The sequence below is a fragment of the Ranitomeya variabilis genome, chromosome 4 (genome assembly GCF_051348905.1).
Source record: "Ranitomeya variabilis isolate aRanVar5 chromosome 4, aRanVar5.hap1, whole genome shotgun sequence".
Classification (NCBI taxonomy): Eukaryota; Metazoa; Chordata; class Amphibia; order Anura; family Dendrobatidae; genus Ranitomeya; species Ranitomeya variabilis.
Window position 1 is genome coordinate 6,539,531 of NC_135235.1, and position 6,231 is coordinate 6,545,761.

Below are 6,231 nucleotides of genomic sequence, written 5' to 3' on the forward strand. Positions count from 1 at the left end.
CCAAAAATTGTTCATAAATAAACAGGTGGCATAGCGAGGTACAGGGGTGGGCTCCTCTGCTGAGTAGCAGACAGTGGTAGTTCGCACACAGCATTCACAGGTCTAAATGGAGGCCAGGACCCCTGTATATTTTTACTATCATCTATCATTGCAACAAATTTGTATTGGCAGTGCCATTGAAGGATTTATCAGCACAGACTACACTGTGGTGGAGCAGGGAGAGGTAATTTTGCAAGTGGTAGAGCACTGTTTGAGCTGGGGGGGGGACACTCTCTCGTGGGCGGAGGTACTGGCACAGGGCCCCTTATATTACGACGGTGTGTCTGACGTTGGGTGCGCACCACCACCGTCAGACACTTCATTGTACTATGAGGGACCCTGTGCCGTCGCCCAAGAGTGGGCACACCCACCTGTCCAGGCAAACGGCACTCGCACGGGTGCTTGCACCAGGTGGTGACCACGGCCCCTTGGGGGGAGTCAGCCCATTTAGGGAGGTGTAAAAATGGCCTATGGTGGACATTCAGCAGCTGCAAATGGAGGAATTGGAGAAGTCAGTACGAGGAAGCCAAAAGCAAGACCTTTTTATAGGAAAGCTGGGTGTCAGCAGGGGAAGGTGGGGCCAAATAATTAGAAATCCATGATTTTTTTCATTTTAATGAAGGTTAGATCATCAACATTTTGTGTACCCAGACGATGACGCTGGCTCAACACCTCCAGCCTTAGGTGCTATTGTGCTTTTCCCACTACCACCAGATGCTCCACCACCATCAGTACCAGCTGTCAACCACCGCCCACGGCCTCTTCCAGCAGACTTCCTCATTTTTTGGAAAATGTAACCAAAATAACAACCGTTATATGGTACTGTAAAACAAGGTAGAAGGGGTATATAAACTTGGTGAGAATTTAAATCTCACTTTTTTGGGGGGTGAGAAAGAACCAAAACTCAGGCCCAGTGTATAACACTACACAAAGTAAGTGGCAGAACGTGACGGGAAGATATATGAAAAAATCCAAGGACTGTACGACAATAACAATCTCCCTACAATGATCTCAGGACAAGTATGGCAGCCAGCAATAAAAAGGACTGCTGCACACAGAAGTGTGGACAAATAAACAAGATAACTGCAGAAAGGAGCAACAGGATTTTTGCTGTTGGTTTGCACAGCAGCGTACAAACAGCAATGCAGCTATCAGGGAGCCTTATAAGCTACAGAGCTGATGCACAGAAATCTAGCCTCCACTATCCCTGCAAAGAAAAGGTGGTGTTGGACAGTGGAAATCGCTACAGCACAAGCGGTTTGGGGGTTAATCTTCCCTCCCTAACTATGTCCCTTCTTCTGATGAAGCGGCAGCAACCTCTCCCTATGCTCAGATCGGCAGAAGTAAGATGGCGGTCGGCGTGCACGCCCCTTTATAGCCCCTGTGACGCCGCAGAAAGCAAGCCAATCACTGTAATGCCCTTCTCTAAGATGGTGGGGACTAAGACCTATGTCATCACGCTGCCCACACTCTGCGTCCTCCTTCATTGGCTGAGAAATGGCGCTGAACGCGTCATATGAAACGCGACTTTGGCGCGCAGATCGCCGACCTCATGGCCGATCCCACACTGGAATCGGGTCGGGTTTCATGAAACCCGACTTTGCCAAAAGTCGGCGACTTATGAAAATGACCGATCCGTTTCGCTCAACCCTAGTCATAGAGAATACAATGAGGTTCTATGAAATCTCTAATGTTTTATGACGTCCTGTGTGCTCCGCACTCACCAGTGACAATGATGAGGGTGATAGTCTCTCAATGATGAGGGTGATAGTCTCTCAATGATGAGGGTGATAGTCTCTCCACTCAGCCGCCCTCCTCACTGTGCAGCCTGCTTTCATCACTGCAAGTGCAGTGCCACCTGGTGGCTACAGGTCTTCACTGCACTTCCCGGATTTTATGGCCTTTGAAGACCTAAGCTCTTGGACACACCCCAGTGCATTTCCAGCCTAATTTGCATATGATGTTTGCACTAAATTTCTCGTGATCACCATCGGTTGAATCTATATAAAATGTATGATTTTTTATTGGGAGATAAGAAGATATACAGACACAACTGCCAGAGCTAAAATGTGCCCGCAGGTGTAACAGTCTTTCCCCATATTAAGTGATTGTATGTGAGCGATTACTATGTCAGCCATTGCTGACTCGTTTCTGTGGGGGTCTGATGCTGGGACCAGCCCTTTCTGGATGAGATTGCTGGAGACTGCTGAGCGATGCATGAGGGAATGACGTGGGGTGTGCAAGTTCCATCCAGGATCAGTGTAGAAACCGGCAGTTGAACCTCCACAGATCTGTTACATTGGGGATAATTGTTAATATTGGGAAACGAATTACTGTGTATAAATTAATGCTTAAAATGGTAAAAGTATCAAATCTGAAGACATAAAGACCAGCGAGAAGTCCTACAGTGGAGAACAGAGGAGTCCCACAATTGTCCCCCAACATAGAGAGGAAGGATACAGAATGAAGATAGGGAGCGGAGGACATTGCAACCAGTGCAGGCGATGATAATGACCCTGCCCCAAGTAATAATGAGGCTGCTGACCCCACCCCCAGTGATAATGAAGCTGCTGACCTCACCCCTAGTGATAATGAGGTTGCTGACCACAACCCTAGTGATAGTGAGGCTCCTAACCCCACCTCTAGTGATAATGAGGCCACTGACCCTGCCCCTAGTGATAATAAGGCTGCTGACCCTACCACTAGTGATAATGAGGTTTTTGACCCCACCCCTAGTGATATTGAGGCTGCTGGCCCCACCCCTAGTGATAATGAGGCTGATGACCCCGCCCCTAGTGATGAGGCTGCTGGCCCCGCACCTAGTGAGAGAGGCTGCTGGCCCTGCCCCTAGTGATAATGAGGCTGATGACCTCGCCCCTAGTGATAATGAGGCGGTTGACCCTGCCCCTAGTGATAATGAGGCTGATGACCCCTTCCATAGTGATAATGAAGCTGCTGACCCTGCCCCTAGTGATAACGAAGCTGCTGACCCTGCCCCTAGTGATAATTAGGCTGCTAACCCCGTCCCTAGTGATAATGAAGCTGCATTCTATTTCTCCCATTTTGTAGATGTAATTTTTGTTTTCCCTGCCCAGATGTAGAATCTTGCATTTCTCCTTGTTAATAAATAAATATTCTATTAGTCGCTGCTCATTGTTCAGGCTTATCTACATCCTTCTGAATCCTTTCTCTGTCTTTTCTAGTGTTGGCTATCCCTCCTAGCTATGCATCATCTGCTAATTTGATTAGTTTACCTTCAGTTCCCTTATCTAGATCATTTATAAAGATGTTCAACAACACTGGGGCCAGGACAGAGCCTTGTGGTCCCCACTTGTAACACTGTGGCCAGGACAGAGCCTTGTGGTCCCCACTTGTAACACTGTGGCCAGGAGAGAGCCTTGTGGACCCCACTTGTAAAACTGTGGCCAGGACAGAGACTTGTGGTCCCCACTTGTAACACTGGGGCCAGGACAGAGCCTTGTGGACCCCACTTGTAACACTGGGGCCAGGACAGAGTCTTGTGGTCCCCACTTGTAACACTGTGGCCAGGACAGAGCCTTGTGGACCCCACTTGTAACACTGGGGCCAGGACAGAGTCTTGTGGTCCCCACTTGTAACACTGGGGCCAGGACAGAGTCTTGTGGTCCCCACTTGTAACACTGTGGCCAGGACAGAGACTTGTGGTCCCCACTTGTAACACTGGGGCAGGACAGAGTCTTGTGGTCCCCACTTGTAACACTGGGGCCAGGGCAGAGCCTTGTGGTGCCCACTTGTAACACTGGGGCCAGGGCAGAGCCTTGTGGTGCCCACTTGTAACACTGGGACTAGGACAGAGTCTTGTGGTACCCCAGTTTTAACACTGGGGCCAGGATAAAGCCTTGTGGACCCCACTTGTAACACTGGGGCCAGGACAGAGCCTTGTGGTCCCCACTTGTAACACTGGGGCCAGGACAGAGCCTTGTGGACCCCACTTGTAACACTGGGGCCAGGACCGAGTCTTGTGGTCCCCACTTGTAACACTGGGGCCAGGAAAGAGCTGTGTGGTGCCCCACTTGTAACACTGGGGCAAGGACAGAGCCTTGTGGTCCCCACTTGTAACACTGGGGCCAGGACAGAGTCTTGTGGTCCCCACTTGTAACACTGGGGCCAGGACAGAGCCTTGTAGACCCCACTTGTAACACTGGGGCCAGGACAGAGTCTTGTGGTGCCCACTTGTAACACTGGGACCAGGACAGAGTCTTGTGGTACCCCACTTTTAACACTGGGGCCAGGATAAAGCCTTGTGGACCCCACTTGTAACTCTGGGGCCACGACAGAGCCTTGTGGTGCCCCGCTTGTAACACTGGGGCAATGACAGAGCATTGTGGTACCCCGCTTGTAACATAGAAGGAAATTAGATTAGTCTGGCATGACTCGTTTGCTACAAACCCATGCCGGCTCTCATTAATTACTGTATTCTTATCCAAGTACTTACATACATGCTGTTTAATAATTTGCTCCCAGACCTTTCATGGTATAGAAGTAAGGCTCACTGGTCTGTAATTTCCTGGCTCCGTCTTCTTTCTTTTTTTCAATACAGGGACAGCATTTGCCCTTCTCCAATCTTCTGGAACTTCTTCTGTTTTTCTGGATTTTTCAAATATTCTGGCTAATAATTCTTCAGTTTCCTCTGCTAACTCTTTCAGTACCCTAGGATGCAATTCATCTGGACCAGGAGATGTAAATTCATGTAAATTAGCTAAGTGTCCCCTCACCATCTCTCTGTTTATGGGTAGCGTGGATTCTTTTATTCTTTCGATGGCGCCGTGAAGATTAGTTGGTGTTACAATTGTTTTCTTAGAGAACACAGATGCAAAATAGGAATGTAAAAGTTCGGCTTCTCAGCAACATTTCTGACTACTTCACCCTTTTTATTCTCTAAAAATCCTATAGCATCTGTGACTTTTCTTTTGCTTTTGACATACCTCCAAAATCCTTTTTTGCTGCTTTTTGTCTCCCTTACAAGCCTCACTTCATTACTGGCTTTAGCTCTTCTAACTCTTTCCCTGCAGACAGCATTATATTACTTAGATATGCCCCCTCTTTCCATTTAATATACATTTTCTTTTCTTCCATTTTAACAAGTGACTAAGTTGTTACCAATTGTTCGGTGAGAATTTCATTTAGTAAAATCTCCCATCCTTCTTGGACATTTCTGTCCAAGGCTATGTGGGGAGGCTATGTGGTTCTCATGCTGATCATGGGGAGGCTATGTGGGTCTCGTGCTGATCATGGGGAGGCTATGTGGGTCTCGTGCTGATCATGGGGAGGCTATGTGGTTCTCATGCTGATCATGGGGAGGCTATGTGGGTCTCGTGCTGATCATGGGGAGGCTATGTGGTTCTCATGCTGATCATGGGGAGGCTATGTGGGTCTCATGCTGATCATGGGGAGGCTATGTGGGGTCTCACGCTGATCATGGGGAGGCTATGTGGGTCTCGTGCTGATCATGGGGAGGCTATGTGGTTCTCGTGCTGATCATGGGGAGGCTATGTGGGTCTCATGCTGATCATGGGGAGGTTATGTGGTTCTCGTGCTGATCATGGGGAGGCTGTGTGGTTCTCATGCTGATCATGGGGAGGCTATGTGGGGTCTCACGCTGATCATGGGGAGGCTATGTGGGTCTCGTGCTGATCATGGGGAGGCTATGTGTTTCTCATGCTGATCATGGGGAGGCTATGTGGGTCTCGTGCTGATCATGGGGAGGCTGTGTGGGTCTCGTGCTGATCATGGGAGGCTATGTGTTTCTCATGCTGATCATGGGGAGGCTATGTGGGTCTCATGCTGATCATGGGGAGGCTATGTGGGTCTCATGCTGATCATGGGGAGGTTATGTGGGTCTCATGCTGATGATGGGGAGGTTATGTGGGTCTCATGCTGATCATGGGGAGGCTATGTGGTTCTCATGCTGGAAATGGGCATGCAATGCATGGTCTCATGCGGGACATGGAGAGGCTATGTGTTGCATAGTTTGGTCACAGAAGAAACTTGTGAGAGTAGATTATATGGGGTAATTAACTTTTATCTATATAGAACATGAGGTACATGCATCAGCTTCTTAATACAGCATAACAGGAAGTCTGAAGGACCTTTTACCAGAGAGAAAGTGAAACCAAAGTACAACAAGTATATGCATTACATTCAACTAAGCAT